The sequence below is a fragment of the Peromyscus californicus genome, unplaced genomic scaffold, assembly GCF_007827085.1.
Source record: "Peromyscus californicus insignis strain IS unplaced genomic scaffold, ASM782708v3 Scaffold_12__1_contigs__length_115047231, whole genome shotgun sequence".
Lineage (NCBI taxonomy): Eukaryota > Metazoa > Chordata > Mammalia > Rodentia > Cricetidae > Peromyscus > Peromyscus californicus.
Window position 1 is genome coordinate 46,580,737 of NW_026294413.1, and position 12,935 is coordinate 46,593,671.

Here is a 12,935-nt window from a genome sequence, read left to right on the forward strand (position 1 = left end):
CTGTGAGGTTGCTCGTCTCTTGTGCAGAGGCAGGGCCCCGGGAACAGTAATATTTATCACATACTCTCCTACCATCGAATCTGAATCTGATAAAGTCTACAGTCCTTTAGCACACGACAGATCTCATTCAAACAGAAGATGCTTTATAATTATTCTTTTGCCAGATCTCCATATAAAAATGCTTTCAGAAATTGTTTTGCTGAGTATTTTTACATACTTGACAAGCTCAAAAAACATCAGTAACTATCATAGAACTTACTCAGCTGCAATGTTTTGCTAATATATTGACAGGAGAAATGTGTGCTAATTCCAAAAACTGCTCATATAATTGGATTATAACTTCTGATAATAATTACTGCCATAGAGACAAGTGGCCTGGAGTCTGCTGGAAACCGCTGCCAGGGATGACTTTCCTGTCTGTTTCCTACCTGTACATTTTTAGACTTTTTTTTATCACTGGCAACAAAGTGATTCTACTCCTTTATCCAAAATATATCCCCAGGCTGACAGAGTTCTAGGGAAAAGGACCAAAGCGAGGAAACCATCACATTCCTTTACCTACTGATGGGATCAGAAATAAAATATTCAGGAGATGAGAGTGAGCCGAGAGAGTGTCTGAGAGGTATCATGGGCCCTTCAAGGTCTGTGAGGCAGCTGCAATGTTCTCAGAATTCTGGTTACCTTGTCTGCAGAGAAACCTCTAAAATGAAATGAAGCCAACAAGCCTTTCCCAGCTCACCTAAGAGGGGGATTTAAAAGGAGGTACATAGAGGTATCCTCACTCAGTGGGGGTCAGAAAGGATGGGGGAAGAAAACCACAGCATCCATACCCTCAGGACCAGTTGAGATTTACCATCTACTCCCCTCCCACTCCGTTTGCATGCATGAATGCCAATCTGAAACAATCCGCCAGGCTTCCCCCTGGAAGGTCTTGGACCATTTAAAAACCATCCTACAGTGAGGACGCTACTACTCCTGCTCCTGTCAAAACTGGGACCTGTCTGAGACAGACAGATGTTCCCAAGGGCTGAACCATGCTAAAGCTTTAAGGCCAGCCAGAAAGCCGGGCAGAGTGTGGGCAGGTGAATGTGGTCCTCTCTCACTGGCCCTAGCAACACTTGCACTTGGGTGGGTTGGGGGAGGGATGTGGAATGCAAGGAAAGAAGGCAGAAGAAATTCTTCCAAGATGCACAGATACACCCATTCAAATATCTCTGCTCCTTCTGAAGTCTGGAATTTGAGGTTCAGGGGAGTGGGGCAACTCTTGACACAGAGGGTTTACATTGTCAGCCAGTATAAATGCCAGAGATGAAAACAACAATTGGTGTGGATGTCCACACCAAGGACAAGTGCATCTTCTCATGCACGATGTTAACTGGACAGAACATGAGGAAAGATGAATTTGTAAACACAAGGAATGTTGAGAGTAGCATCTTCACAGAAGGGGAGTTACACTTGTAAAAGCCAAAGCCAAAAATCCACTGAATGTGATAAGCAATACAGCAGCAATTTCGGAATTATTCCTTTTTTGGCACTTGAATTCAAAAGGTTAATTAGTATATTAGGGTGTGTGCAGAGAGCATGGGAGCTGACATGGGACATGCAACATCGAACTGTCAGTTTACACACACGGTGGTTAGGATATTCAGGCCTCAGGTTGCCCTCTAGTCATTAACTCAATAATTTCCATGAGAATCCCAAGAAGAAAACACTATCTCCAGTTTCCAAGTCATGACATCAGTCTGAGCAAATCTGTGCCTGACTCTAGAGCACACTCAGCCACACTAACACTTTGACTCACTCTAGAGCACACTCAGCCACACTAACACTTTGACTCTAGAGCACACTCAGCCACACTAACACTTTGACTCTAGAGCACACTCAGCCACACTAACACTTTGACTCTAGAGCACACTCAGCCACACTAACACTTTGACTCTAGAGCACACTCAGCCACACTAACCTTTGACTCTAGAGCACACTCAGCCACACTAACACTTTGACTCTAGAGCACACTCAGCCACACTAACAAACACTTACTAGAGGTTGACATATAAGGGCCTGGTCTCCTCTCCCAGAGGAGGAGACAAGGAGCTCTGCAGGCCTCTCTTCCCAGATCAACAGGGTGTTTGCCTCGCCCTGGACACAAGGTCCAGTACTTATATGGAAAAAATACATGCATAAATCATAATTACTATAATTTGGGAAAAAACATATTCTTAAACAATCAACTTTGGAAGCTACTGACAAATTGGCACCTGTTTGTTTCTATGTCAGTCACTGGCCCAGATGGGGACTCATGCTGTGACAGGAGATGATGAAGATCCTCTGTAGACACATGTGAATTCCATAGCCCCCATCACCCGACAGACTCTTAACAACGGGCCTGTGGACTCCTGCAGGGTGTGTGGGGTTTTTACATTCGGCTGGAAGGGTACCTGGGTTTTCATACTCAGCTTCTAACTACAAACTTCAGAGCTGTTGACATTCTCTACCAAATCTTCAATTGTTCCCAGCTAAACTCAGTCTCTGGTCTTCAAAAAAAGGCTTTTAAATTGTTAATGATGAAAGAATAGATGCTATGACACACCCACCTCTTGCATGGTCACCATTCAGGTCATGTTAATACAGACATGGAAATTTTGGGCAAAGGAGCAAAGGACCTATGGGGGTTGGGGGCTAGGGTCTTCATTACATGTCTGTCTCCCACACAACTCAGTCAATGCTCATCTGCTTTTTCTACCACCACAGCTGGCTTCCAGTTTCAAAATTTTAAAACAGCAATCTTCACCGTAAATAGCATTAGCAGACAAATGGGGACAAAGCCTTTTCATTTGCAGTGATACAGCTGAACTGGTTTGGATTTACTGTCCTTTAGACATGGAAGCCCGTCCTCTACTTTGGAGTCACTCAAGAGTTGACTCTTAATGAAAAAGACTTAATGAAATTGGCAAAAACAATCCACTATGTTTTCTGCAAAACAGCATCCTTTCTCAGAGTTCAAAATGTTAGCAGCCACCACATTTTTAATCCCAGCACTGGTGAGACAGAGGTCAGGTGATTCTGTGAGTTTGAGGCCAGACTGGTCTACAGAGCTAGTTCCAGGACAGCCAGGGCTACACAGAGAAACCCTGTCTTGAAAAATCAAAACAAACAAACAAACAAAATAAAATAAATAAAAAGCCTTTAGCAGCATTCTATAGAACAAGCGATATGGAGAGCTGTGATTCCAGGTTCTGTGCAGTGATACCCTCTGAATGCTGGCTATAACTAACTTTCGACACTCCATTAGACACTTTTAGACACTTTTCTTTAGACACTTTTCTTCAGGCCAAGATGTGCAGTTGGGTCACCATTTAGACCTTATAGCCGTATGGAGATCACGAATGATGAAGAGAGGACATCAAACGCTCACTAAACATGGCCCGGGAAGCAGCTGTGCAGCGGGCCCTGTACGAGGCACCAGCAGCAGGGTAAGAATGAGAGCATGGTCCTGCCATCACGGAGCTCACTGACCATGTCCATGAACAAGAAAGGGAAACGAGCAATCGGAAGAGACACAAGTGGGAAGGAGGCCTCCAGACGCAGTACAGAGCTCTGGGTCTAAGTCTGACAAAGTGTCAGTGCCCTCCCTGACGCGCCACTCCCTGCCACATACCTTCATATCCTATTGGCTCTCACGCAACATAAACCCAGGTTCTGAACACATCTCCCCGCCCTGGTCCAAATCATGGATTTGGTAGTAAGTACCAGATTTACTACGTGTACTACTCCATCAGTTCTAACTCACCTCCTAGTTTGTGGCCCTGCCACCATTTAGTTCCTGTTCTCAAGGATTTTGTTAGAACGTCTGTTCAGACCATGTCACTATTCCACTCGATCTCCCATCTCACCACAAACAAGCTCTGTAAGCCCTCCCCAGGATGCGTCCCTGACAAACCACACCTGCTGCTCCTGATGCACTGAACTCTCTCCCCTGGACGTGTGCACTCTGGCTCCTTTCCTGCTTCTAGAATCTATCCAGAGGTTACTAGGCCTGGCTACTGTATTCCTCACTCCACCACATTCCCTGCACTACCTCTTCCTCTCCCCCTGCTCCATTATCCTCCAGCTCACGTTAACACACACCCAACAGTGTGGGGCTGGGTTTTATTCTATTTGATGGCTGCTTTTCCCATCTCCTTCCAGCTCCACAAGTTGACTGGACCCATTTCTTCCCAGTTCTCATTCACCACTGTCACAATCATTTCCTGAAGTTGGCTGTGATCAATGAACATTACAAATTAGGCTTCTGTTTGATCTAGAGCCAAATTACTAATGAAATGCTTTTCTCAAAGGATGCCTGGCTAGACCATGACCCTCCTGGCTCCTCTCTGACAAGACAGTATGCTTCATGGAGGCCCAGGTTCAATGCTTTCACCAATGAACCTATGATGCTTACTTAGCACACAGCAGTAGTAAAAAAAGCATTGGCTAAATCAGTTAACTTTTTTTCTATCTCCTATATTCAACCAAGTTGAAAAAGTATTAGAATACTACATTTTTGCTTTTAGGGATGAGTCAAGTATGTTCTCTTGTTAAGCACAGCCATGTCCTTGGGCCTACTCCACCTGCATGGTTCATTCACAGATCTAAGAAGTTCCAGGGTACCTCAGCCTCTGTGCGTTCCTCAAACCAAGAAACAGCAAAAGTGTAGACTGGGAAAAATCACAGCAAACCTGACCTGTCGCTCTTACTGTAACTTTCCAGAGCAAATATTAGAATGAAGAGACTATGACAAGGCCATATATACAGTTATAGGAAATATTTGTTCAAACCGAGGGCAATGTCTGACAAGATTCCTTTGAAGTATGTTTCTTTTTAAGAGCTCATGGGCAGTTTAAGAAACTGTGAAGGTGACAGCCAGCTGGCACGGACTTGCAGAGGACGTGTGTTGTTCTCTCAGGTGCAGTGAGGCCAGCTCTGCTGAGCAAGATTCCTCTACCAGACAGGACAGAGCTGGCCCACTTACAAGTCTTAATGGGACTTTAATCAGTCTTAGATGGCAATACGGGGGTGTTGCTGAGCTTGGGGAACACTGTGGAGGAGGTGAGGATTCCATGGGGAAGGTGGGAGGGGTTTTGAGGAGGAGGATGGCATTAAGGCACTGGACTAAGTGGGCCAAGAGGATTCAGTTCTCACTCGCTGTGCACAGAGGCTCCTTCACAAATGTGCTTTTCTCTACCCTGGAGTAATCAGTGTACCAAAACAGTTTTACTGCAAACAACTTTCTTATAATTTTCAACATTCACTAGTGCTATCAACTTAACATATGCCCTGGAGCAAAGCTGCCACTGATGGGTATGGGCACAGAGATGCCTGGCCCCCTGTGACTATGATGCTCAGAAATTTCCCAGGACACCAGACAGTGTTTCCTATGCCTCAACTGATAATTCTGCAGAGCATACATTATCATACTCTTCCTACCACTATGGAAACCAAAGCTCACACAGTTGCCACTCACCAGGAAAGGACCATGGTTTCTAACACTGCAGTCCTCATACTCAAGACCCCACTGCTCCTTCAGCAGAGGATGCTGATGCTACTGGAGAAACATTTGGTCCCAACCAGAGTAGGTGTTAGGTTGTGATAGATGTGAGCAGGTCCTAGCAAAGCTTCAGGTGTGCAAGGCCCATGAAGGGTCTATGTTGGGTGTCAATTTGCCAAGTCTCACTGTAAGTGCAGGGTATTGCAGAAGGATTAGGGCTACCAGACTCAGGCAGGTGCTGAGACCATCTAGGAAAGTCAGGAGCAGGAACCCTTGTTCTAAACATGTCCTCTTCATTACTGAAGGCATCTCAGTAATTGAAGTGTGTGTGTGTGTGTGTGTGTGTGTGTGTGTGTGTGTGTGTGTGTGTGTGTCTGTATGTATGTGTGTGTGTCTGTGTGCACATGTGTGTGCATGAATGTGACTGTGTGGGTGTGTGTTTGTGTATGTGTGTCTGTTTGTATGTGTATGTGTGTTTCTGTGTGTGTGTGTGTGTGTGTGTGTGTGTGTGTGTGTGTGTGTGTGTTTCTGTCTGTGTGTGTCTGTATTGTATGTCTGTGATTACTAGGGGTAGAACCCAGGGCCCTGTGAACTAAGTAAGCTGCTCTATTACTGAGTTACAACTTCAGCCCCAGCATCTGATTTCCTAATTCAATATATGAAAATGCCATCTCATTTTGAGAGTGGAGGATGGTTAAGAGCATGGACATAGTCATGCAACATTTCTGGTAGAGTTTTCTGATAAGGAGGATTCTGATATTGCACAATATGACCACCCACAAAATTCAATCATTCAAGTTATAATCTATATCACATCTTACCATATACGTGTGTATGTGTCTATGTGTCTGTCTGTTTATAAAGCATTGTCCTGGGTGTCAAAAAAACACAATGATGATTTATTTTCCCAAAACACCACCAATTTAATGGCTAAAAGAAAATCTTTCTAGAGTGTATTTTGCCAGTGTATACCTTCACTAAGGGATCTCATGGCTATGCTACATTTTGTTGACAAGGAGGCATCATTATGAACATGCTATATGAGGGCACAGCACTGAAAACAGCTGTAGTTAGAAGTGGGTGCTGATTCCAGGAGCTGGGCTGCTGATCACAGGAAGAGCTAGATGAGAACCACTTTCTGAGTTTTGAATTAGGCAGGTGGGAGGATGCGTGGATGCACAGGTTGATGAATAAACAGAAATACTCCTGATGTCCACCATCCTCCCTCTTGTCCTCCCTCATCCCACACATGAACTAAACACCTGCTTCAAGACTAATGTGCTATGCACAAGCACAAAACAGGCCCAAGCCACCACTGAGTGACAGACAGCAGCCGCAGAAGCCATCCTCTCTTGATACCCCCAGTACCAGCCAATCCGTCGATGGTCTCTTCACTAACACCGATATGAGCCACCCACTTCTCATTCATCACACATATTTCAACATCACCTGCATTCTCCTTCTAATCTCCTCTCTGCCCATCATCCTGCTATCTATCTTTCTTTGTTCTTCTCATATCACAATGTCTATAAAATGCCCCTCAGACAGCCTGCCACAGGGCAGGCACTCAATCAATGCGGGAGACCAGTCCCTGCAAGCTGTAGGCCATTCTTTCACCTGACACTTTCCCCAACCTCTCCATCTTTTTATGATCAGGTTGATACATATAGATACCGCTCATCTTCGTGGCCAGCACACCCACAGATCACAACTGGTTACTTTCTATTGGTGACTCTCTATGGATGAAAAACTTTCCTTTCGCTTCTGTATGAGTTATTCATTAGGCTTGTCTATGCCTAAGTAACTCATTTGTAACTATGGAGGGTGATATCTTAGAAGCCCTTTCTTTGTTGAGGAGAGCTCTCAGTGGTGAAAGCGCTTACTGTACAAGCATGAGGATTGCAGTCTGCATTCCCAGAACCCACGTGAATGCAGGGTAGATGCGGAAGTAATTCTATCCTCTAAAGATAGAACCTGGGGAACCCCAGAGCAAGCTGGTTAGGTGGACTACCCGTAACAGTGAGCTCCAGGTTTGACTGAAAGATTCTACCTCAATAAATAAGGGGTAAGAATGAAGGATTATTTATAACATCAACCTCTGGGCTCCACATGTACACACACACACACACACACACACACACACACACACACACACACACACACACAGAGGCAAGCAAACCATGTACACAAATATTCATGCCTCAGACACACACATGAGAACAGGGGCAAAATACCTTCAATGGATTTTGTATTATTTTCATAAAATCTACCCATTGGTTCAAATTTAATAAAATAGTTACTCTGTCTGTATTCATATTTTATAGACATCTGAGCATAATGAGCAATGCTGAGTCTGAGTTACACTGTCAGGGATATGCAACTTTAGCTTTCCAGAGACTACCTCAGCACCATCCTGATGCTACCCCCTCGGCTAATGTCAACAGCTCGTAGACTAAGACTCTAATAGGAAAGGCAAAGCAGTTATGAAGTACAGCATGCATACAGCATCTGATTACTCTCTCCATAAAGCCTCACACTTGCAATTGAAAAAATAATCACTCTTATTTCTAATATAGGCCTCGCCGTGTTATTTTAATCATTAACACTTGAACACAATTATAATTGCATTGAAAAGTGATAACTATTATTTTGTTATGGCATAAGAATTAATGTAAGGGGCAGCAACACAAATACTGAAATTGCCCATTACCAAAGTAGGGAAAGCATCCGTTTCCTGTTCTCTTCGCTGCTTCATTAAGCACATCGCTTTACATTCAGGCAGGACTTGAGTCAATTCGTCTGAATTTCAAATATTATTTGTAGAGCTGTTCTATCAGAAAATAAATTCCAATCCTCCACAGTTTCAAATTGTTTTAGCCTCTTATAAGTTTGCGAAAAATCCTGTTGAAATTTTCATCCATTTCAAATTAACATGGCAGATTTCCAAATGTTGAGAATTGCAAAGTGCCTGTTCCCGGCACATGGTATCAACCATCTGCTCTGACCATCCGGAGAAGGTCCAGACATCACCTCCAATGTGTTATTATAAAGTCAAAGTGCTCTGGCATTTATGTGGTTTTTTTTCCAGCATTTTGCATGTGACAAATGAGCTATAGCTTTTCCAAACACAGAACCTGCTAATGGCATGCACGTGGGTACTTTTCCTCTGTTTTACGTTCAACTGTGCGTGTTTATGCTTGTCCACTGGCCATTCTCTCTGCTCCCATCTCCATGGAGCACATGGAGCCCTCTAATACACACACCCCACAGACAAATACAAACATACCCCGGGGAGCCTGAATCACAACAGGAAGACGAAAGCTCTGCTGCTACTTCATACTGACACTGTGATACATTCTCCACTAAGTGGAGTCAGGGAAATTTTATTTTCCCTTAAGAACACCAAGTTAATTCACACACTGATTAATTATCATGCTCTGACTTGCTTCAACCTTCTCCATTTCACATTTTTTTAAAAACTTTGCACTGTGGGATAGCATTAGCTACTCATAGGAGGGCAAAGGCAGCTTACTTAGATGAAGTTGCAAAGTTATAAAACAGATGTCAAATTTCTTTTGCTCTTTGCCTTTCAAATTGGAATATCCCCCCCAAGTCCACCATCTTATCGTACAATTCACGTTTCATTTAGTAGTTATCAGAAGAGGCAAATTCTTAGAAAACAACGTAACAATTTTCCAATGTAGATATTAAAAATAAATCTTTCATTGCCAAAGAACAAACCTCTGTGAAACACTAGTCAGCATATGGATTTCAGCTGAGAGTGAGCTGTCAAGTTGGGACCATTTTAAAGTGGAACACTGGTGAAGCTTGCTATCTATCGCAGTGTGCAAAATACTCAACAGACAGAGCTCTACACTGCCAGTGATTTTGAAACCAGTATAAAAATACTCAATAGAAATGGTTCAACAAGGGTGACAATGCAGTTATCTCTTCCGAGCCCTTGAGAGAGCTTTACTAAATGTTGTTTTGAATTGTCTGAGGGATAGATATGAGAAACTGAGTTAGAAGATACTTTGTTTCCCCATTGTGACCAGAAATGCTCCAGCACAGGTTACCTAGGGAATCCTCCATGCCCCACCCTAGTTCTGCACAAACACACACACACACACACACACACACACACACTCAAATCCATCTGTCAGGCATCAAGAATTGCAACAGTTAGAATAGTCCTTCAGTGCAAATGTTTAAATGTTAAATGCCAGATAAACACGGAAGGATTTGAAGAAAGAATCTTGCAAACATGACTCTGTCACACATCTGGATGTCTGTATGCAACCGTCATCTCAGATTTACTTTATAACAAGAAAAATCAAGTCGCACCCCATGGGATCTCCAAGGGCCACCTAGATGATGATGAAGACCCGCACTACTCCCTTAAGTAAAGCTGACTCCCCAACCTTATTAGGAACACACATTTCTTACATTGTAAATATCTTAAGTCACTGAATTTTAGCCACTTGGGAAAAACCATGTTGCACCATGTAATTCAACTTATTTCAACAGAGCAAGTAAAATCTTCAATCATTTTCTAATGTATTCTAGCAATGCTTCTTGGGCAAAGCCACACTGCACAATAATGTTGGCAACCATGGACCGTGGCTTAACCATCAATGACATGTCCAGTTTGGGAAACACATAAGTCTTCCCAAAGGTGGAAGCCTTGCCGGGAGGCCTGGGCTTGCCCCTGGACAGTTCCTCACTCTTTCTCACGAGTTCCAGCAATGTTGCTTTGCCTTCCAACCTGCTAACGCACTGATCGCACAAAGACTCTCTTCCTGTTTTCCAACTGCCTGGTAGCATATTCAGAATGCTTTTTTTTTTTCCTTTTCCTTTTTGTTAATTCTGTCTTTCGTATCTAAGCAATCATAGTCATCTTTACATACAATTGGTAGTGCTACAACATTAAAAAGAGTTCTTAGAAATGTGCTTAATGGGCCAAGCTGATGAGGGAGGGGTGAAGGAAAGGAAGGCAGATGAAAGCCATTTCAACTGCTCTAGAAGCTGGCCTCTAGACATCCTCAGGAAGGACAGACAGTTCCTTTGAAGAAGACATGCTTAGCTAGTAGGTGTAGGAGCAGGTCTCACAGAGAACAGACCGCCTGATAGGTCGGGATTTTAGCAAAGAAATCACAGACTGACCTCACAGGAACTGCACTTGAACCCAATGGTTCACAGGGCTCAGCGTGCCTTAGCAAAGCTTGTCTTAATGATTTCAGAAGGTGGGATGGCTGCGGATGCACCTCAGTGGCAGAGTGTTTTGCTTTTCTACCATGAATAAGGTCCTAGGTTCAATTTCTAAGACAACACACAAGAAAATAAGAGAAATCAGGAAAGGAACTGGATTATCACTCATAGACAGGTAAACAGACTGATTTAAGTGAACAGAAAGAGATTTTAATGCACGATTCACAAAATAAGTTTGCTAAATTGACTAATGGTGCTATCTACCAGACTATAGAACATGATACAAGGAACACTCATGTTATTTCTCTTACAGTGATATATAAACATGTATAACATGTTTATATATAACATCTTTATATATAACATTTATATAACATCTATAAACATGATACAAGGAACACTCATGTTATTTCTCTTACAGTGACTTTATGCTTAGCTGTACAATATCATCAATAAACCTAACTTACAATGAACCTATGTATCTGAGCAATTAAAAGTTGATTTTGGTTCTGAAGAGATGGCTAGGTGGTTAAGAGTGTTTGCTGCTCTTGCAGAGGACCAGAGTTGGGTTCCTAGAACCTATGACTGGTAGCTGGCAACCACCTATAAATACTGTGATTCCAGGGGATCTGACACCCTCATCTGACCTCCTTGGGTATCTACACACATTTGCTTGCACATGCCATCACACATACTTATAAATAAAAAATAAAATGAATATTTAAAATGGGTATTACTTCTTTGAGAATTTTATACCTCGTGCTGTGATCAAATTCCCTCCCTCCGGACCCTCCTCCCTCGCAGACCCTCTGCGCCTTCACTAGCAACTGCGCTTTGTCTTATGGTTTCGCTTGTTTTCATCTATCAAGTCCAAACTGTGCTGCCCAAGTAGTCTTGGATGTGCGACCTTATCTAGAGTAAGGTTGAATTACCAGGGCAACGCTCTTAAAGGAAACTGACTCTCCCTCTCCCAACACCTATCAATTGCTAATACTCCCTCAGTCAGGACTGAGGCTTCATGTCCACTTCCCTTCTCCATACTATTTGGTCTGGCTTGAGCTTACAAAGGGCTTGTATACGCTCTAACAGTCAGTGTGAGTTCATATTTGCATCTGTCCTGCTGTGTCCAGAGAATACTGTTTCCTTGGATTTATCCATTTCCTTGAGCTCTTAACAGTCTTTCTCCTCCGTCCCACCTCCACAATGATCCCTGAGCCTGGAGAGGAGAGGTGTAATATAGATGTCCCATTTAGAGCTGACCATTCTGCCATCTCTTATTCTCTGCAATTTGGCCAGAGAACTGTGTTGCTGTTAAACCCCTATCTACTGCAAATAGAAACTTCTCTAGCGAACGTTGAGAGGGACATTACTTTATGGGAATAATAAGTCATTAGGAGCCAATTTAATATGATGTCAATGTAGCAGAATGGTACTAGATTCTCCGCTGGGGCCTATGGCCTGTCTAGTCATAGGTTCTTGGCTCAACAATGGTGCCATGTATGGGTTTCATCTTGGGAAACAGTATTCAAATTCATCAGAAAGTAGCTGGTTACTCTCCTGATGCTCATGCCATTATTGCACCAACGGGCATGTTTTGCTTGGCCAGTTGTTATTATAGTTTGCAGGAGTCACAGTGTTCTCCTTTGGTAGTACCTTTAAGCACCATGAAAGCTGGCCAGCAGGGATGGAGCTTGTAGGTCAGTACCACCCTATTACTGAAAAGGTCCGAAATTAGATTGCTATAATTGTTTCACAACTTTGTACATGCATGCTTGCAAACTTTGAGGAAATTTTATGGTATATAAATTACCTCTCAAGAACAATATTTTACAAACAGAAAGTAACAGTGCCTTTTGAGAAGTTCAACAGAACAGACAAGTCTTTAGCTGAACTAAACATAAGGAAAGCTACAGAAAATAAAAGGTGAAGAGGCCATGCCTTCCTAAAGCAGGCAATCTTAGAGAAAAAGATAAATTCCTAGAAGCACATAATCTACAAAAAGTAATTTTAAACAAAGGCCAGTGAGATAGTTTAGCAGTTGAGAGCATCTAAAAGCTATCCTCTGACCTTTACATCTGCATTGTAGTACATGTACACATCACACACATACACACACACACACACACACACACACACACACACACACACACACGTGTACATGCACACACACCAATAAGTTAAAATGTATTAATTTCTTAAA

The 12,935-nt window shown here is 42.9% G+C and overlaps 1 protein-coding gene across 6 annotated transcripts in view; it reads right to left on the reverse strand.

Annotated features, from left to right (window-relative positions):
* The window catches only part of Enox1 (ecto-NOX disulfide-thiol exchanger 1), a 562,201-nt gene that overhangs the window by 387,971 nt on the left and 161,295 nt on the right, over positions 1 to 12,935 (reverse strand). The window lies entirely within an intron of this gene.